At 38.4% G+C, this 22462-nt stretch overlaps 1 pseudogene; it reads left to right on the top strand.

Annotated features, from left to right (window-relative positions):
• Nucleotides 1-19578: 19578 nt before the first annotated feature.
• LOC101442214 (V-type proton ATPase subunit G 1 pseudogene) lies at nucleotides 19579-19956 on the top strand (annotated as a pseudogene).
• Nucleotides 19957-22462: the final 2506 nt, after the last annotated feature.

The raw sequence follows: 22462 nt of genomic DNA, 5'->3' as shown, positions 1-22462 counted from the left end.
GTATAAGTGGACTTATAGTATTCTACTACAGAACTATTGTGACTAGTAATGGAAGAAATTGTATCATTGATGTGGAGACAGTGGCCATGGCAGTTGCTGAGGGCAGGGTGGGGGAAGAAATGTGATGTGGAGGCATTTTTGGACTTGGAATTGTCCTAAATGATATTGCAGGGACAGGTGCTGGACATTCTATTTCCTGCCATAACCCACTGAATGGACTGGGGGAGAGTATAAACTACAATGTAAACTATAATCCATGCGGTGCAACAGGGCTCCACATCATTGAATGTGCCACAATGATGAAAGAGGATGTTGATGTGGGAAGAGTGGGGGGGAGTGGGATGTGGGGTATATGGGAACCTCTTATATTTTTTAATGTAACATTTTTTGTGATCAATGTATCTTCAAAAAAAACCAATTTTTAAAAAGGAAAAAAATTTTTGAAAATATGTGAAAGCTATAGGAAATGGATAATTTCAGTCAAAATAAAATGTTGAGATAGAAAGTCCAAGCAGATGGGTTATCAAACAGTAAACTAATAGGATTTTCAAAAAGCTACTCTTCAAAAAAAAATCATCAGGTTCAAATGGTTTTACCAAAGAGTACTGCCAAACAATTAAATATCACATGGCCTGAATGCTACTTAAATTGTTTCAGATCATAGAAAAAAAGGAAAATTATCCAAATTCTTTTTATGACAGGTATGAAAAACTATATAAAGGTCATACAAAAAAGCTACATGTCATTCTCACTTAAAAACACTGATGCAAAAATATAAGTGAAATATTGCAAATAGATTCTATGGATTCAGGACTAAGTAGAGTTTATTCCAAGCATAAAAGATGATTCAACATGAGGAAATCCATTAGTATAATTTATCATAGCAATAGTTCACAGAGAAAAATCATATCTCCAACAATGACCAAAAATCACTTGAAAAAATTCAGCATTTTATTTTGATTACACACACATACTCATCACTAAAATAAGAATCAATTAAACACACATTCTACATAAGAGGGAAACACTCTGGGCATTTTCATTAACATAAGAAACAAAAGCAAAATTGCTCACTATTGCTCCTACTGTTTAACCTGGTAATAGAAGAATTAGTCAATGGACTGAGATAGGGTAAAGCAATTAGGAGGTAAAAATACGTCTATTTTTTTAATAATAGGTCTGTATATGTATTAGGAAACCTCAAAAGAGTCAATGAAAAACTACTACAAAAATAAGAGAATTTAGTTATTAGCAGGATATAAAATTAATAAACATAAATAGCCTCCATTTATACAAAAAATAAAACATTATGAGATATAAAGGGAAAGAAAACTCCATTTCAAAAGGATAAAATACCCATGCATATTCTTAACAAGAAATATGCAAAAACCTATATAACAAAAATTTTAAACATTAAAAGATGAAAACAGTATACCTAATAAATGGAAGACATTTCTTGTTCTAATATAAAGACAACATCAATGAAGGTATCAAGCTGTCATCAACTAAACCAACTGATTAATCTTAGCATCTCTAAAATTGAGAAAAATCAGATATTGTGTGGCTCTGATGGGATGTAATATAAAGCCTATAGCATTACCTATGAAGTTTTCTTGCTGAAAATGTTTTATCTGAAACTAATCATCTTCCATTTATAGGAAATACAGAGGAAGGAGGAACACGTTGATGACTCCACAAAGAAACAAAGAAACACTATCCAGAGTGTGGGACATTTCTCTGGACTATTCACTTGGTCTCTTCTTTAGGACAAAGCTATGATTTAAATTTTTAAAAATTTGAAAAGGTAGGGAGGTGGTTTAAGACTGGGAGAAGTCCAAAATCAAGGTGTCAGCATGGCCATGCTTTCTCACCAAAAACTGGTATTCTGACGCTGGCTTTTGGTAATCCTAGTAGTCCTTGGCTTTTCTGTCACATGGCAATGTGCATGACAGCATCTTCTCTTTCTCTTCCAGGTTCTGCTGACTTCCAGCTTCTGCCTGTTCTCTAGGCTTTCTCTGTGCATCTAATTTCTTACAAGGACCTCAGCTATATTGGATTAAGGCCCATGCCCTCATTCAGTTTGGGCACACCTTAACCAATAACATCATCAAGGTCCCATTTATAAATTGGTTCACATCCATAGCACTAGGGGTTGGAACCTGAACATGCCTTTTATGGATGACATAATTCAATCTCCAGCTGCTTTCTGAATATACTTATTCTCCAAAACATATTGTTGTATTTTTCTACATTCAATTTAACTTTATTAATTTATCTTCTTCATGAATGCCAGATATTCCCCAAAAGTTATAATCTCTTTGAGGAAAAGAACAAGTCCTGTAATTAAAAATAAAAACTCCAAAACATCCAGAATAGGCTAGACACATAAAAACCACTCAATAAACATTCTCTGAATGGAACTAATTATTGTTGATACAATAGTCGTAAGAATAGGTAATCTTAAGAGTAGAACTTTCCCTTTTACAAAACAATTCCATCAAGCACTCAGGCTTCTTCTGAGGATACCCAGAAAAGAATCAGAGGTCCCAGTCCAAGAGGGTGATATTGGCTATGTTAGAGCAAACCTCTTTCTTCTATGCCCCCTCAGAGAAGACATGAATGCAGAAGGTGTTTGCTAGAATCGTCAGTGTATTATTAGAAGCACCTAAAGACATAGCTGGATCTACCCTGTTTTAGCTATGCACCCTAGTGCATTCTAACAGGGCCTCAAACATCTGTGTTTGCCTAAATAAGATCTTATACACTCAGGAAAAAGCATCTTCTTTAGTCTCTCATTTCCTACTGTCCTGGATTTTATAGTTTCTGATAGGAGGTTGGCTCTAATTTTTAATTTGTATGTAATGTGGCTTTTATTCTGGTTGCCTTGAATTTTTTTCTCTTTACCTTTGATTATCAACACTTTGAATATAATGTATTGAGAGTGTCTCATTTTCTCTCTCTCTCTTTCTCCCTCTCTGTCCTACTCTCTCCTTCTTATCTCCCTCATTTTTCATACCTTCTTTCTGTCTTTCCTTCCTTCCTTCTTTCCTTCTTGATATTTACCCTCCTAGGGTTTATTTGAGTGTCTTGGTTTTTAATTAGTGTCTATTATTATTTTTAGACAATTCCCAGCTTTTTCTCCAAATATTTTTTCTTTCTAGTTTTTCTGTCTTCTCCTTTTAGAATCCAGTTATATATTTGCTACATTACTTGATATTGTTCTGAAGCCAGCTAGTAAGATAGGGAATCAATAGACAGATCTGGAACCTGGCAGAGTCCACGTGGACATCAGTAACCACCAAGATGGCTGCTGGAAGGCCCCCACCCCCAAGATTCTGACATTCAGAACAAAGACTTCTTCTGGAAGCCAGGAGAAGCCACGGATATTCCCCAAAGATTTTATCATTGGGTCCTCACTGAGGGATTGATAAGTGGGGTAATCAATCAAAACAGCAAATAGCTGGAACCCTTCCTATGCCATTAGCAAAAGGGTGGAATAATTAACAGTTCAAAAAGCCAAGCATGGGGCTTGAATAAGCGCTCTCCCTCTTGCTCTGTCTCACCTCTGGACCCGTTCCTGCCCTCTGTGCACTACTCTTGCAGTTTTTTCCTCTGCCATGTGGCCACACAAGTAAACCTGGGCATTTATAATCTATAATGGGGAATTGTAGCTTGTAAATAAGCCCTCTTTATCCCTTTTCACCCCCTTCCTCTCTGCCTAGAACCCCTAATCTGTTATTTTCTCCCATTTTTCGTTCCTCCCTACCTGAATAAATTACTGGCCTAACTCAAAAAAAAAAAAAGATCTTATACCATGTCAGCCATACCTAATCCTATTACCATGCAAATGAAACTGATTCCGTGAACTGAGAACATAAATGCTTTGTTGGTAGTACAACTCAAAATAATTTTTTTAAGATAAGTGAAGCAAATTTCTCAGTATAGATTTCTAAGAGGACAAAAATAACTTATCTCCCAATCTGGACAAAGTCTTACAAAATCAAGAGCCAAAGAAAGAATACCCAGAGTTAAGTATGATATGATTAAAAACTCTCTGTAAGCTTAAAAAATACGGAGAGAAGAAAATCTTAGTATATGTAATATCTATGACAATATTACAAAAAGAGTTCATGCTCTTATCTTTAAGATCTGAACAGTTGCAACTTCTTCCTTTTTGGTCCCACCTAGCAGGGAGGTTAAGAGCAGATTTAGAGCCTATTCAGACATGTCTGTGGGAACTCAGTAAATGTTGGCTGCATTCTTTTTGTGGGTTGTGGAAGTTTGAGATTATTTATGAATGCCAAAAAGAGAGTTTATGCTTGTAAACTGGTCTGTTCCTCTGGGCAGGATACCCTTTGATTGTATTAGATTCAGCTGAGATGTCTTTGATTAAAATTATGTTAAGCTTAGGGCTTTGATTTGACCATGTCAGTATGGTGTAACTCATTTTAAGTCCCCACCCCCTTGGCGGGCTATATAAATGGACATTCACTCAAGAAGATGCACAGAAGGCACAGGAAGAAAGTAAGCTCCATAGACATGGCAGAGGAGAGAACGTTGATCCTGCAACCCGGAGAAAAGAAATGAGCCATTTGCCTGATAGTTTGCAGCTGAAGAGAATGGATAGAAACAAACCCTATGCCAGGTTACAGCTGAGATCACAAGAAGCTGGGCCCATAGAGCCTTAAAAGCAAGAAGGAAGGAGAGACCAGGCCCGCCAACTTACTTCAACACGTGGCAACTGACTTGGGTGAGAAAGTACCTCTTATGGTACACCTTGAGTAGGACTCTTAGGGCCTTGTAACTGTAAGCTTTTACCCCAAATAAATACTGTTTATAAAAACCAACAGATCTCTGGTATTTTGCATCAGCACCTCTTTGGCTGACTAATAAATGGGAGGAAAGAAACTTTCAGTCCCCTCACTTCACCCCCTGTTCTCCTGGGATGAAAGTTGCAGAATATACATTTGGACCATACTTTCCTAAGGGAACCACTCTGCTCTGAGGCTGCTCTCCCCAGTATGCACTTCAGTAGTTGAATTCACCACCCTGACATCTCTCTCCTTTGCTTTTCTATTACCCCCCAGGCATATAGCGGTGCATGAGTTGAGTCCAGGGCTTGTTCTGCAGACCAGCTAACTAGCTCCCACTCCTCTATAACTCCCTCCATGTTGCCAATAGGAGGGTTTCGGACTTGGAAGGAAGGCAGTGCTAATTAAGTTTGGATCCCAGTTCTGGGGAATGGGGACCGGAGAAGCAACAGTATTTGAACACTTCTGGGTCATTAGCCATGCTATTTATAATATCAGAATCCTACTATAACCTAAATCCACTGTTGCTGTTGTTGTTGTTATTTTTCATTGCCAACTATATTATTAACTTGGAAGTGGGGAAGGCCAATTATATGGTTAATTTCCCTTCAATGATTTCCCATTATTCTAGTGTTCAAGTGAAGAACCTGTGCTTTAAGTCCTATCTCCTCACATATATATTATCCCCCAGCTGATCTTTCCTATTATTTTGGGTATACTTTATTGAGTGCCAGGCATTGTGCTAGGCATTTCTGTGCATACCCTCTTTTTACCTTAATTTTAATTATTAATTTGTAATTTTTCTCCTGAAATTAATGATCTCCATTTTATTTAAGATATGGACCATCAGAAATTAAGTTATTTGTCACACAATTAGACAGCAAGGGACCAAAATGTGAAATCCAGATGTTTGATATTAATGCTGACATCCATGCTTTGCCATTCCCATCTTCAAACAATCTAGAACTTCAGTTGATTGAATTTTGTAGGAATGGGATCAAGGTCATGGATTCATTCTCCATGTGTGCTCAGAGTTCCCTCATCTATTGATTCAATTCCCTTCTGCAAACTACCACCAGTATATATCATGACCTGCCCCAGCCCTTAAAAAGGATTCTCTGATTTAGAGAGCTTCCTCTTGCTTCTACATATATCAGAACCTGAGGAAGTAATTACCTCTTCTTTCTAAAATCAGAACCTCAGAATATTCAGACAGGCACTAACTTGAGCAACAGTCACCAAGCCATCACCACTTGTCCCTTGATAGACAACACTTTTGGGCTGAACTGTATCCCCCAAAAAGACATGTTCAAGCCCCAACCCATATGCAACCTGTTCCCATGAATGTGACCCTATTTGGAAATAGGATCTTTGAAGGTAAGAAGAGGAAAAACCAGATTAGTGTGGGCCCTAATCTAATACATCTGGTGTCCATATAAGGGGAAATATGGACTCACAGACAGGATAGAGAAGGCAGTCAAGAGACAATGGCGGCACAGACTGACGTGGTGCAATTGTAAGGCAAGGACCACCAAGGCTTGCTGGCAACCCACCAGCAGCCAGGAAGAGGCAAGTAAGGAAACTCCTATAGGTTTCAGAGGGAGCATGGCTCTGCTGACACTTTGATTTCAGACTTCTTTCCTCCAGAACTGTGACAGAATAAATTTCTGTTGTTTTTAGATACCCAGTTTGTGGTGCTTTGCTACAGCAGCCCTGGAAAACTAACATAGCCACCCTACCCCACCAGAACTCAAGTCTCCAGTTTAGGAGTACAGGTCTCTGAAAGCTGGACCCTGGACTTGATAGGAGGTAGCAATGCTTCAACTTCAGACCTCCTTTGTGTTCCGTATCAGAGAAGAGAGAAAAAAATACTCATATGCTTTAGTGTATATTGGGGAAAAGCCCCTTTTACTTTTGGCAATTTCTCAGATGGTCAGAAAGAGCATCTGTTGGTTGTGATGTAAGTAACACCTCCAGCCATCTCATCAGAGAAAGCCAGAAATGAAAATACAAGCTTGCGGCTAAGCAAAAGAAGAATAAATAATATGTAGGGAGCAAGATAAATGGTAAGACACCATACACTATGAATCACTGTCAGTTCAGTCTGAAAGGATCAAAGCTGGACCTTCTCTTCAAAGAATAGCCAGCCTGGTGAATCTGACTCCATTTTGTTAGAACATTTCTTTAACAACTTCCTTTCAACAACTTTTGTAAACAGTCATCTTCTGACTTCTATCTCCTGTTTTGAATAGAAGTCTTAGAGGAAAATCCCAAAGACTATTCAAGTTTTTAACCAAGATGATTTTGTTATAAAGTTTGTTATGAGGTCCTTAAAAAAAAAAGACAGAAGCCCCAAAGAGAGTCTATATTCATATAGCACACACAACTTAGTCTTTTCTGAAATCAAATGAGCAGTAGCTCCTATGTATTTTCTTGAGAATTAAAGAATCACCAAAGTTGTTATGTGATTTCAGTGAACAAGCAAGAAATAAACTCCCGATGATATCAGGCCTCCTCCAGTCAGTCTGAAGATGGAGAAAAAGGAGGTTTTGGAAAAGTATCTCCAGCTTGACTCCAGGAAACTACCCACTGCCCAAAAGGCCCTTCTCCTTCCTCTTCACCAAGCCATTCCCCCCTCAGCTGCTAAGACTTAGCTAAAGCCTTATTTCCAAGCCTGTGTGGATGCCACTCCTCTGGGTCCCCACACAGCATGGTGCTTCCTTTACCACGCTCTGCTATAATCACCAATCTTTCTGACTTTTCTCTCTCTCCTATTACAACATGAGGTCATTGAAAGGGGGAACTGTGGCTTTTTTCTCTATATCAAAAATGTCCAGCTCAAGCTACAGAATATAGGTATTGAATAAATGTTTCTTGAAGGATTGATGTATTGAATAAATGAGTGAATGAACATATGAAGAATAATGGAATATCTCAGAATTGAGTTGCAGATTTGGAATTCTGCTCCGGTCTAGATGCTGTAGCCCAAATGGTAGTGAATCTACCTGGAGCAGGAACAGTAGTAGCCCAAGATGGTAACTGCCACTTCCTAGTTTCACTATATAAGGATATAAATCCCATTTTTCTTTGCAATATTCCAATGTGCCCACCAACCCCGAACCCCAAAAACCCAACATAACCTCTCCCTCCTCCTTCAGTCTAGACAGGCTGTATACCCAGGATACCACATCTATCCAAAGCATGGTGCCCTGGAGAATCCCTCTTCTCTCAGAGCAGAACTTACCTGATATCTCAAGTTCCCCAGCTTCACCCAGGTTTACCCAGGACCCAAACGACAGTCCATTAAAACTTCAACTTCAAAAACCAAGAGGTTATAAATAACCAATGTAATTTGTATATTTTAGTTAACAACAACATTGTAATGTTTTTGTAGAAAAACAAAGTTGGTGCTATATTAATGCTAAAGATTAAAAAAAAGAATATAGGGTTTGGTTTTATGAGCTATGAACATGATTAAGCATTATCATTTAACTAATCTGTGTTTATTTGTATATCTTCCTGAACACTAGAAGAACAATTGAGTTAGTAGTTGGAATTATATGAGATAATTTTTTTAGGAGTAATCCTTCTATAACTTGTTGAGCTGCCTTTTTTTGTTATTTTTTTTTTAAGTTGAAAAAAGTTATCAAAAAAAAAAAAAATTAGGAAGTAGAGTGCAGGAAGAATGAGAAAGTGACTACAAAGGAATATCTCAAATAACTAGAAGCCCAGACCCTTCTTATGTCCCCAAAGCAGAATGGATAGCTGAGGCAAAATGGACAGAACAAAAGCCACAAGTGGTAAGAAGCATAGTCCAGGGCAAATTGCAACCATTCCTAGGTTTCAGAACATGAAACCTAGAGCTCATTTGCATCTATCCACATACTATAGTGTGTTATTTGCCTACTACACTGAAAACTCCTTTGCTTTTTATTTCTCCCAAATTTCCCCATGTTACATTCTGACCAATGCCATATAGGCCGGCCTAGCCTGGGGATGGGGAAGAGGGAAAAAGAAAGAAACAGGAATAATAACTACACTGATTGAACCCTTTTGCGGGAACAATATCTCTGAAAGAAGATGTGAAGATGCTGGTCATCCAAACCCAGAAGTCACCAATGAACTATTTAACATCCAACAACTAATAAATCAGCTGTTAAATCACTCTTCCGAAGCTGGTCCAAAAGAGGAAGAGTACATAACAAAATGCACAAAAAAAGTATCTCTAATCATACAGTTGTTGAGGGATTTTATTCCAAATTATTACTACCCTTACCAACAAGCTGGGAGCTCCTGAAATTATGTCAAGGTAAGTGCTGTCTGTGTATTTCATCCAAATACACCATCAAACAGCTAAGAGGCAGTCTGACCAAATGAGGTTAGGGGGATTGGTTTGACACATATCCACCAAAAGAGATTGCATTCAATGAAACTTGTTTTCCCTGCCCTTTACATTTTTGGTGCCTCCGAGCAAGTCTCAAAGGTATATATTTGAAAGTAAAGAAAGCAAGATTCAGACTATATCATTTCATTTTGAAGGTATTTCATTTTAATGGAATTTATTTTTTGCTTTTGTTCTTGTTTTTAACTGCAATACTTGAGGCAAGCCCATATGCAGCATAGTAATATTCTCAAATTACACAGCAGAGATTCCAGAAAATGTCCCTTGTGCTCAAATAAAGCCATCACCATATCCTAATACAGTGTAACAATATACAATACACTTATGCACATGATACTACAATAAACTGGGCCATTGCAATCACTCACCCAATGTTTAGATGAAAAGGCTGTTATCATCAAAGGGTTGGGGAAGAGATGGGATCAATTTCCCAGGATCAAGTCCATGAAAAGAGAGTGTGTTGAGCAGAGAAACAGTCTAGGTCCTGAAGGGACAGGTAATAAGCACTCTGGGGGTTTTAGTCTCCTCCCTTCAGTCTGAACTGTAATAGTAAGCAGCAGAGCTGGACCTGGCCATGTACTGTGCCCAGAAATGCTCTGTTTTCCAGTTTTGGTTTCTGGAAGATGGGCACTGCCTCTGCTATTCTAATTATCAACAAAATCATTATCTGCACATTTGCTGAATGATGTATGATTTCAAAAAGGAACTCCGTTATTATGAAGCTTGGTTTATTCAGCTTTCCAAACATTAACATAAAGGAGAGGCCGTGTTCTACCTCTCTTGCTTATTTCTATTCCAGTTTTCCAAACATGTTCTCTAAAGGGAGACAGAGGATGGTGGAACAACGTCTGGATGGTAATTAGGTAAGAAGAGAGAAGCTAGTAGGAACTGTATAAATAGGCTTCAAGACACCTTTACAAACATATAAATTTTAAACAAGTCATATGTTTTTATGTGTTAAGAATTTTCAGTGAATAATTCCACTTAGTGTAGATGCAAACAATCCTTTTCTCCCAGTTATTTTTTTGTTCAAACTAGTAGACTGAGTGGTATAAGATGTACTATGTCAGATGGTGCCCCAGGAGATGAAAAGGATCTCAAAAGGTCCTAACTACAACTGGGTCACCATGTTCCAGGTTCAACTAAGGTCTAAGAAAGTAACTCTCATTTACTAAGACACATATGAACCTGAGCAAGATGCCCAAGTGCCACTTTCTCAATTTAAAATTAGAAATATTTGCAAATCTATATACCAGAACATTCATGTTAGCTGTAACTCCTTGGGAGCTACCTTTATCTTATGTAATGACATAGCCCTCCCCTTAATCCTCATCATTTGCCTTCTTTTTCCCATTTCCTGTTGCTTGTAGGATTATCATTAAAATACAACTATAGGGAAATTAAAAGCCATTCCCAGGCACATAATAAGCAAATATTTAGTGCAAGAACCTTTAATTGTCAAAACAAAAGATGCAATTAGTTATCTAGCTCCCCAGATCTAGTTGATTTTCTGTCCAGAAACAGGTTATTGAAAAACGCTTCTTTATCACAGAATCACACAATGTTAAAGTCGAAGAGACACTAGAAAATATTTAGGCCAAATTCCTTATTAATTTATTCATTTAAGAATTACAAATTGAACACCTGATAAGTGCCAGCCTTAAGTTTAGGCACTGTGGCAGTGAACAAAATAGCAAAGATGCCTGCCCTAATGGAGCTTATATCCTGCCAGGGAAAGACACACAATAAACACAATAAATCAGTGAATTGTATAGTATGAAATAAAGTGCCAAGTACTTTGGAGAAATAAAGAAAAGTAGAGCCAAGTAAGGGGAGTAATGAATGTGTTATGTACAGGGTAGGTACAATTTTGAAATAAAGAGTAGTCACGGAAGAATTCATTGAACAGGTAGCATTCGAACAAAAGCTTGAAGGATATAAAGATGTTAACCAAGAGGTCATCTATGGGAAGAGCACTTCCTACAGAGGAAACAGACAATGCAAGAACTCTAAGACAAGAGTGAGCCCAGAATGCTAACTCACTGGCTTACTATGTCCTAATTCTTGGCAAGGGTCTTAGAGACTATTTCAAATGGTTTGATATTCTTCCTTTTCTCTTATCTTCTTATATTATGTCCATGAAGCTAGATAACCAGAGGCTCTCCATGTTGTCCTTGCAGCCAGAGCCTACACCAAAGCCCTGCCATAAGGTTTCCTAAGCAATGAGGTTTTGTTCTTTTTTTTTTTCATGAGGGGACAGGGTTTGAATCTAGGACCTCATACATGCAAAGCAGATATTCAACCACTGAGCTACACCCAATCCAGCAATGAGTTTTTGAGGCACTTGTGAGTTAACCGTACACCTTCTAGCCACAATCTTTATTGCATGGCAGTGTTTAACAAAGAGGTGATATATTTAATTAAAGTCATATGTAATGGCCCAATACTCAAAGTAGAGCTGTACTGGATAAAACATTATTAGGATCCCAGGGTCCCATCCCCTTGGCCTTTCCTCCCTCACTACCCTTTCCCACCATCTAACCTCACTAAGATGTCCTTTAAGTGGACAATAACACACGTAGTTAGAGATAGTTCATTCCCTATCATTTGGTCAACCTTAAGAAACAACCTACACAATCCTACAGTCTGCCATGTTTCTGAATAACTGTTGAGATGCCCAAGCTCTCCAACATAACAATGGCATTGTCTGCCAGAACAGATGGATAGACTCCAGTGAAAAGTCATGCAAGGTGTCCAATAACATCTGTCTTCTATTTCTTTTATTTCCTTCCAGAGCATGCTTCTCAAGGGGCATGCATGCTTCAGCCAAAATTCAGAATTCTTAAGGCTGAAAGAGAACATTCCAAGAAAATCTTTAGCTTTCTCATCCCATTCTGTCTACAAGAAGCTGATCAAATTTCCTCATCATTTTCTCCATTAAAAAATTAATTTACCTGAAGGCATGCCAGCACCTGAGACTGTTGGAGTGATCCCTTATAGCCAAGGAGTTTAGGCAGAACTGATACTGTTTTCTCTAGGAAAGGTTTGTCTTTCTAGATAGTCTGTGCCCAAGATATAGGGCTCAAGCTCCCTTCCCAGCACCAACTTCCATGGTATCTTCATTAAAAAACAGCCTACTGTGGCTTAAATTTGAATCCTCTTCACTTCAGAACTGCTGCAGGTGGTTGATGGAAGATAATAGTTCTCTTCTCACTTCTGGGATATATTTTGCCAACAGAGCCCTGAAGCAGCTTTGCCCATGCTTACAGACTCAGCAGACTCCCACAAAATTGTTCCTTCAGCTTCTGACTCTAACTTCTCTTGCTGTAGGTGGTCAAGAGCAATCCAAATTATTCACCCCTTCATTACCCTACACTTTTCATACCTTTACAGAAATGTCCTTCCTTCCTCTTTTGTCTGAGAAGGGAGGAAAAGTCCTCATGAATACCATTTCATGAGAATAGGTCCAGTGGAAAATGAGCTTGGACTTGTAGGACCCCCCAGCACATTTCTGTTTAGGCTCAGCCAAAGAATATGCCAACAGGTACATGCAGATGAGGAAAATAGCTCCCATTGCCATTCCCATCACTAAAGAGGCTTGCCCAAGGTCCAAAGATAATTAAAGACAAAGTTTATGCATCAACTCCGGTTAAAATCCATGACAAACCATGTATGTATCACAGTAATAAAACTCTAGAGAGATTCTTTATTCAGTCTGCTAGTGACTAACTTCAGTCTTTTATTAAGAATTAGCTTAAAGACAAGTCCCCATACCCTAAAGTGCATTAGCTATAAAAGTAGGAGGGAAGTGGGCTGTGTGTCTGACAGAAACTCTCCCAAACTCTAAACCTTCAGGTAAAGGCATTGATGGGCTCTGTGCATCTGTACAGCTAAAAGGAAAACAATGGAAAACAGCACATTTACAAGGCTTATGTAACAGCTTCTCAGAGGTTAAAAACTGTTCCCAATGACTCTTTCTAAATTCATATAGTCAGAGGCTGTGGCTCTGGTTTTCACTTATGGGGGTCCTGAAGAAAGGACTCATTTATTATTCGTTGTCCTTGAGAGCTCAATTATCTTGCAGTACACACAAATCAGTAAGGCTGTTTTCTACCAATGCAAACAATCACTTCCCCACAGTAAATGTTCTGTGAATTCCTCTGTCTGCATAGACAATAGGTTTCAACTTTAGCTCTTGGGCATAAATATAGCAGTTACTGTTACTGTTACAATAGACCAGCCCTCTGGCTGAAAATCGAGAGGCCCTAATATTGAGGATATCATGCTGCTCAGATTCAGGAAAGAAGTGACAGCTTTTAAATACAGCTGAATGAAGTGTAGGGTATCTGAATGGCTACATGCCTTTTAATAGGCAGCATCTTACAAATCTCTTAAATTTTAATGTATTTCTTAGAGAAGAGGTGGACAAGGAGGGGCTAGAAGTAAAGGGAAAGTAGGATAGGATGAGAATAGAAAATAATGTTATTGTAGTCTAACAATAAACTTTTTCTAACTTCACAGTTCAGATCATCGCTGTACATGGATGGAGGCTGTGTGTGAGGAAGCTTATCCCATTGGCAATATCTTTCCCAAAAGGCCCTTCATAACCACCATCCTCCATTTTCCTCCTGATTGCTTCCCAGTACCCGGGCCATGAATCTGTGGGTGCCTACCTACCTAACTATGTAGAAGTGCCTACCTGGCATCCTGCTTCACAGAAGTCACGTGGCTTTCTGTCTGCCTGGTCTGGGCTCTGTGCCATCTACTGACATGACCAGCATTACCTTCCCAGTATCTGCAAAGAAAATAAGAGAGTCTAGGTGGATAGAGTAGACAGAGAGGGGATATCATGTGAGGATTCTGAATGCCACAGCTGATTAGAAAAGGCCAAAAGTTTTTCCACTGAAAGAATATGGTTTACAACTCTAATAATTTATACATGGGCTCACTTTCCCTGAATAATTACAGATTGTTATCCAGCTAATTAGAATACATGGTATTAAAAGATCTGGAATTCATCACTGCAATCTAGGAAATTACTTTGGCACATGTTTTGAAAAGAAGAATGCTGGAGAAGAAGTTTAAGCCTTGCCAGGGTGATGCATTGCAGTGGTTTCATGCTCTCTTCCCAGTATCAGACAGACCTATCTTAGCATTAATCCTATAGATGTCCTAAGAGGTACATTTCAGCATCTCCATCCCAAGTTACTTTTCTCCCCAGGATGGGGGAAAAAACTAAGTAAAACACCAGACACACAGTTAATTTGAATTTTAGATAAACAATAAATAATTTTAGTATATGTACATCCCAAATATTGCATGGGATATAATTACACTAAAAATTATTAGTTTTATCTGAGATTCAAATTTAACTGGGCATCCTGCATTTTATCTGACAATCCTATCCCCAAGGGAGATCTGAAATAGTAAGTAATGCTGAGGAGAGACAGTAAAAGTGTAGGTTTAATGAATAGTATCCCAAAGGCAAAAATTGGAGGATCAACCTCCAATTTCATACAAAAATATGAAACTCCAAGAGGAGGAAAGTGCCCATGAGAATTCTCAAATATCGTTCTATCTCTCCCTATGAGCCTTCGCTGCCAGATCAAAATGACAAAATGGTGAACTATTCCATTCCTATGTGGATATGATCCTTGTTGAGGGTCGTTGGCTGTCTTTACCAAGAATTCTTTCAATCAATATGCAATGGAAGAAGAATACAATGTAAGCTTGAAAAGCACTATCTTGACCTGTTAACCAACACCCACCCTCCTTCTCCACCACATCTTCTGACACATAATTCTTTTCAGGATGACACACATATCTGGCTAAATAATTCCCATTTCCAACTCTCCAAACTCATTTGGTAGGAACAAAAATTCATATGCCATTTCTACAGGAATAGTGAAGGGTTACGAGACAGAAAGAGGAGTAAAAGCATTTTCTAACTAATAAAGATAAAATTATCACTATCTCATTTTACTGCAAAATGACTTTAAAAATTACTGAGTGTAAGAAATACTCACTGTAATGAAGGATATAGGACATGTTAAATTACACCAAAAATGTATAAAAGTCTATAGGCTAAAATGTAAACCATAATGTAAAACGTAAGATAACTAAAAATTTAGAAAGTTGTATAGTCTAAAATATATACCATAATGTAAACCCAAATGGAACCGTGTTTGAAAGCTATGTTTCAATATCTATACATCAGCTGCAGCAAATATAATATGAACATGTTAAAAGATCATTGCTGGGGAAGGGACAAAGTGTTTGATGTTTGGTATGTGGGAGTACCCTATATTGTATATATGAATTACTGTGAACTAAAACTTTTGTGAAGACAAACTTAATAATTAGATTTTTTTTAAAAAGGATGTAGACACTGAGAAAGAAATAAAAGAAATTGCCTTGCCAGTGTACATACAGGGCAACACCTATTGCAGTGATGAAAGGCAAAACAAAGCTTTTTCATTTTTGCTTTTTTTGATACCCCAACTTATTTTTTCGTTATTTAATTTTTCTAAATTAGTATGTATTCTATATCTAACCTTTAAACCCATCACTATATTCCATTTTACTATTAATGGAATTTGGCAATATATTCATTTTTAAAGAAGTTTTGGACCACAAAGAAGTTCAACTATGGCAGGGGAGGAACACTGGTGTGGGGAGTTATTGATGGGGGACACATGGTTGGAAGGGAGTTCTCCAGGGCATGTATACAGGGCACATAAAAATGTTTGAATATTTTCATAGTAGTTACAGTTAAAAATGACAACTTAGGGAGTGCTGAGTTCCTAGCCAGGGGAGCTCTATCACATTCCCCAGTGGAACAACAACAATCTCCCAAGTGCAATGGCAAAGACCAGTAAAGGATAGTCCAATAATGAGCCCTTGATACTGATGACTATGTGTATGAGTCTGTGCACTGAAATATGAACTACGCCTAGAGGTGCAGGGTGCCTAAGAGTTACCTCCAGAGAGCCTCCATGTTGCTCAAATGTGGCCACTCTCTAAGCCAAACTCAGCATGTAAATGCATTACCTTCCCCCCAGCATCGGACATGGCTCCCAGGGATGAGCCTCCCTGGTGCCAAGGGATCACTACCAAGCTCCAGCTGACAATGTAACTAGAAAGAGACCTTGAATAAAAGGTTCAACTCAGACCTGCAGAATATCTCAACCTACATTTAATATCATGTGTTAAAAACTGCTTTTTAACCTTGAATAAAAGGGAGAAATGGAAAGGACAAATGAGTTTATATGGCTATGAGTCTCCAAAAAAGAGTCAGGAGGTCATCATAGAGATTGCGCTTATGTATGCCTCAGCAGGGTCCCACAGACAGCCAAAGTAGATACAACCCCAGGTACTGGTTCTCCTGAGGGCTACAGAGACCCACAGGTTCTATGGTCATGGCAGATGGCTCTGGAGTTCAGTGCTATGTCAGTTGGCCCTACTTTGGAATTTGTGCTCCTGAGTGTGATGGAGTTGGACTCAGATGTGACCTTTCTACACATGCCTCTTCTGTCACTTTTACTGGACCTGTGGTTGGTGCTTGGGGTTGGTGTATACTCAGGAGACCTGAGTCTCTGGACTGTCCATGTGACAGCCAGGCCCTAAACCTCAACAGACTTGCAACTCCTACCATCTGGTTTATTGGACTTACCTCAGCCAGCTAACAGGGAGGTGAAGAAAGTGCCTACAACTGCAAGCAGGAGAGCCAAGAGTGCCTACAACTGCAAGCAGGAGAATTGCGTCCATCATCCATGTGGAATCTAAGCCCCCTCCCAATGTATAGGTGGAGTGGACATAATCATTCCAGGGTCCACAGGATGGAGGAATTGAGTATGGACTAGAGTGGACTTATTGATATTGTACTATGGAACTATTGTGATTAGTAATGGAATAAATTGCAGCATTGATGTGGAGAAAGTGGCCACAGTAGCTGCTGAGGGTAGGGAGAGGAAGAAGAGATATGATGTGGGGGCATTTTCAGGACTTGGAGTTGTACTGGGTTTTACTGCAGGGACAGATGCTGAACATTTGTATGTCCTGCCATGGCCCATGGGTTGGACTAGGGGAGAATGTAAACTACAATGTAAACCATTATCCATGTGGTGCAGCAGTGCTCCAAAATGTATTCACCAAATGCAATGATTCGTCCCACGATGATTAAAGAGGTTGTTGATTGGGAGGAGTGGGGTGAGGGGGGTGGGGGGTATATGGGGACCACTTATATTTTTTGAATGTAACATTTTTAAAAAACAGAGAAAAACATAAAATAAAATAAAAAAGAAATACTCACTGATAAACACACTTGAAAAGAAACAGTCTAATTATGGACAGAACTGTACAGAACTGCAAGAAGAGTAAGATTTCAAACATCTGTATTAGCTGTATGCAATCCAGGTAGTTCAAAGACCCCTTCATTCAACAAATATGTACCGAGTGCCTATTACTATGCAAGGCACTGGGGTATGGCAAAATGAATAAGACGGAGAAGGTCCTGATTTCCAGAGGCTTATATTCAATGGATGGGGCAAGGGTGGTGCAGGAGAAGAAACAATAAAGGAACAAATAAAATTATCTCAGGCAGCATCGTGTTGTGAGGGTAATAAACCAAAATTATATGATGGGGACACAAAGACTCTAATAAAACTGACTCACAATGTCAACAACTTCTCAAAGATGTAAGTTTAAGGTTTGGGACAAGGTATTCTGTATTCTTCTGATCATGTCTAACAGTTTTGCAGAATCATTCAATTTAGAGATTGATTCATTCAATAGTCCTGTGTGTTTTCCAACCTAAGTGTCCTGAGTATAAATTCAGAGCTGGAATACAGTCCCTTTCCATGATATTCTTTTTCTCCTTTCTCCCTCCCTCCCTCCCTCCTTCCCTCTCTCTCATACACACACACAACATGCACACAGAGCCTTTATGTGTGTAGCAGAGTTTACTGAAAGTTTGTAGGAGGGACAAAATGCACCTTACCAGTGCATGAAAACTGAAAACTGAATATTAGACATCTCCGTTCTGAACCATCCGAGGGCACTGTAACACAGTGCCCCTCTTCCCTTCTTGGCTCCCATATCCCAAAAATCCTCTCTTTACATCTAATGGTAAGTTCTTTATGCCTTTTACTGTTTTGCCTCCTACTAAACCATCACTTTAGTGTCTCATTTTTGTTCACGCAGCTTATCAAGGTATCTCCCTAAATAGACAAATCTCTCCTTAAGAGAAATTTTGGTGCCATTTAATAATTTGTCTCAATTAGCTACATGTAATAGTCAGAAATCTATATTTTTCTTGTTCTTTTGAGTGTAAAATTGTTAAAGACCCTTGATTTTGTGATAATAGAAAGGTTGAATGAAACCAACACTCTTTCTTCTTACAATCAGTTCTCCAGATCATTTTGTATCCCACAGACTATGTGCCTGGTGCACAACAGGCCCTCAATAAATGTTTGATGGAATTAATTTACTGTAATACAACCTACATGTGCACCATGGAGAGCCCAGAGCAGGCATGTGACAAAGTGCTGATACTAAAGAAAGGTAGTTTATAAACAATTTTGTGCCACCAGCTGTACTTAGAAGTAGATTACTTTTCATGCTGCTTCTTGATCTTATTAAAGCATACTCATAAGTAGTTTATTCATAATGTACTCATAAAGTATATTTTGAAGCAAGCTCATATAAGACATGTCTCTATCCTCTGAGATTTCACATTCAAATATGTGTCATACAGATGGATTTGAAGGAAATAGAAAATAGAGCTGATCAAGCCAGGATGGCTTAGGTCCATCCATTAAGGTGAGTACTCATGGGTGATTTCTACATGTTGGACACTATCTTTGCAAAAGTGGCTAACATCTTGCCCTGGAATTTTCTGATTTTCTTTATTATTCTATATCATCTTCCTAGGATTAGCTTGGCCTTTGAAATATTTCAAAATGAAAAATACGTATATATATATTCCCGACCCAGGAAAACATTTAGTAGTCTACATTGACTCTAGGACATAGGCTCTTATTAGAACCTTTACCTCCAACCAGGCCATATACCATCTAAATTCTGAGTTATTGCTTACCATGAATCCGCTTGACTTTGTTTCAACCACCTCCCACCCCCAAAGGGATTGCTTCCCTCTCTGCACACCCAAAATCTTTATATATGCTTCCATAAGTATAATGACATTACTTTTTGTTTGGTTGGTTGGTTTTTTGTTGGTTATTTTTTTTTTTTTGTCTTTTTTTTTTTTTGTCTTTTTTTTTTTTTTTTAAGATAAATAGATCACATGAAATGTTACATTAAAAAACATAAGAGTATTTTAGGCTGTTGGCCTGGGCCTCTAGAGTCCCTGCCGCCATGGCTTCTCAGTCTCAGGGCATCCAGCAGCTCCTGCAGGCGGAGAAGCGCGCTGCTGAGAAGGTGTCTGAGGCTCGCAAGCGAAAGAACCGGAGGCTGAAGCAGGCCAAAGAAGCAGCTCAGGCTGAAATTGAACAGTACCGCCTGCAGAGGGAGAAGGAGTTCAAGGCCAAGGAAGCTGCGGCTCTGGGATCCCACGGCAGTCGGCAGTCGTAACACTGAAGTGGAGAAGGAGACCCAGGAGAAGATGACCATCCTCCAGAACTAATTCTAGCAGAACAGGGATGAAGTTCTGGATAACCTCTTGGCCTTTGTCTATGACATCCGACCAGAAATCCATGAAAACTACCGCATAAATGGATAGGGGAGAAGGAGTGTCTGTTCCATGGGCGAGCATTTTAGATGCCTTCACATGGAAAATGAAGCTTTAGCAAAGCTAGAATTATATTCTTAGGGAAAGGCATTAACTTATTTCTGTATATTATGTAGTAGGTCCTTTCACTTGTTAGAGAGTAGCAAACTTAAGTTCTTTGTACAGACTTAGAGCTTATCCAAAGAATTTCATCTTTTTACCTCCTGTTTCTTATAAATTTAATGGGTATATGTTGTCTGATTTCCTTTGTCATTTAGCTCAAGCTACATATGTGGCAATACTGACTTTTTCTTTCTTAGATCTAGTACCAAAAACCACATTTAAAGAAAGAAAGGGGTTAAATGTTTTATTTCCCTAAGGCTTTCTTAAAGGTCAGGGGCTTTATCTATGAAAAGTAGTAAACAGTCATTTGTAACGTGTGTGAAGCAACAGCCAACCTTAAAGTAGTCCTTTCTGGCTAAGAGTTTGAACGATGAATACTAGAATAACTGAGCTGCTTTTAGTTTCTTTTAATAAAAATTACCAGATAGAATTCAAGACTTATTATATGTTATTGCTTAATGTACTGGTAATCATTTAAAAGTAAAGATTCTTTGTCATGCAAAAAACAAAACAAAACAAAAGAGATTTCCATATACCCCATTCCCCATCCAACTCCTGCTCCTCCCACATCAACATTCCCTTTCATCAGTAAGGCACATTCATTGCATTTGGTGAATGCACCCTGGAGCACTGCCACACCACAAGGACCATAGTTTACACTGTGGCTCACACTCTCCCCCAGTCCATCCAGTGGGTTATGGCAGGATATACAATGTCCTGGCATGTGTCCCCACATATAATGACATTATATTGTAAGCAGTTGTTAGCTTCTCTCACTGGACAATGGGAGGGTAGATGCAATATCATATTCATCTTTTTAGCTATAGCACCTAACACAATGCTTGGAGAAAAGTGTTTTAGTAGCTTAACCAATGCTTACTAAGCAAGTGAGTAATCAGTCTCTTCCTGCCTTAGAGCAAGTAGCTTTTGGGAAAAATTGGAAAACCATGGGACTAAATTGGAAGGAAAATTAAATAAAACTTATAAATGTTTATTTAATATCTTGCATAAAAGACAACTTCAGTATGCTGTAGATCTGCTCTAATCTAAAATTGCAATTCGAATTCATGGTACTCTGCCCAGTGCATGAATTATTCAGTTTATGTGAGTAAAATAACTTTTTAAACTTTTAGAATTTATTATTGTAAAATGAGTTATTCAATGCTAGGTAGTCACTTGGTCTATTCTTGGTCACTCTGAGTTCTAAACAGTTCTCTCTAATGAATGAGAAGAGCTGGAAACATGAGAAGAAAGGAGGCTACAGGGACCTATCTTTGATCTGTCTGCTTCCTGTGTACCTTCTTTATGAAAAATACCTAAGTCCTAGCAAAGGTGAATACCAAAAGAAAAACCCTTAATGAAAGACCCCTTTAGGGCCTTCACCTTCTCCTTGAACTCAAGACATTTTATAAGGAAGGGAGAACTTAGACCAGGCTCATCAGGGAGAAGGGCAAAGGGGCAGATACCTTCCACCATCTCACACCATTTCTTAGTAGAGGAGAGAGATTCTTAAGAATCTGGAGACAAGTCACCAACAAAGACAGATATTAATTAATTAGTTAGACTCAAAGAAAGTAATCAGAAAAATTTCTTTGAAAAGATACTCATGTTCAAAAATAGAGTTGAAGATGGGTAAAAATTCTTCATATATCAAGGGACCATTAAGAACCTAGTCTGCTTCAAGCATGACTCCTCTTTGCCCATTCAAAGCCACCCATATGTTAGCTCTAGGGCAAATTTCATCTCTTCCACAAATTCCTTTTGTACCCTAAATCAAAACCCTAAAAAATTAATCTGGTGTGGTACAAAGATCATTATTTCTATAATAGATTCAGATAATTTGGGGTCATTATTCTAGCTCCCCCCATTTCACTTTAAACTTTGATTTACTGAATCTGTATACTTCAACCAAGCCATATGGAAGACCCCGAAACAGTACCAATTGTTCTTTTCATTTAATTTAGTGGGTGAAAGTGATGTTTTCAGAAGACTCCTCCACCTGCAATTAAGACTGCCAAGTGTATGTCTTTGAGCAAATTGCTTCTCTGAATCTTTGTTTCTTCATTTATTAAATGGGAATACTTATATCTACTTCAAAGTGTTTTGCTTGTGTTTAAATGGAATAGTACATATAATATGCCTCACATATAGTGACAGCCCAATAAATACTTACTGATTTTATACAGTGATTGATTGCTTGATTTGAAAAACTTTATTAGAAGGAGATGCAAAATTTTTCATCCTGGTGATTCTATTTTTTCCCAAATTTCTAAGCCCCTTACAAGATTAATAGTCAAAATATTTTCTGACAACTTTTTCCATTATCTCTGAGAATCCCCAAAGAAGTCTATTTACATGCAGAATCATCAGTGCAACTCTGGCTTGTGCTCAAGCATTCAT

Source organism: Dasypus novemcinctus, chromosome 27, assembly GCF_030445035.2.
Source record: "Dasypus novemcinctus isolate mDasNov1 chromosome 27, mDasNov1.1.hap2, whole genome shotgun sequence".
NCBI classification, from domain to species: Eukaryota; Metazoa; Chordata; class Mammalia; order Cingulata; family Dasypodidae; genus Dasypus; species Dasypus novemcinctus.
This window is presented reverse-complemented; position numbering and strand designations above follow the sequence as displayed.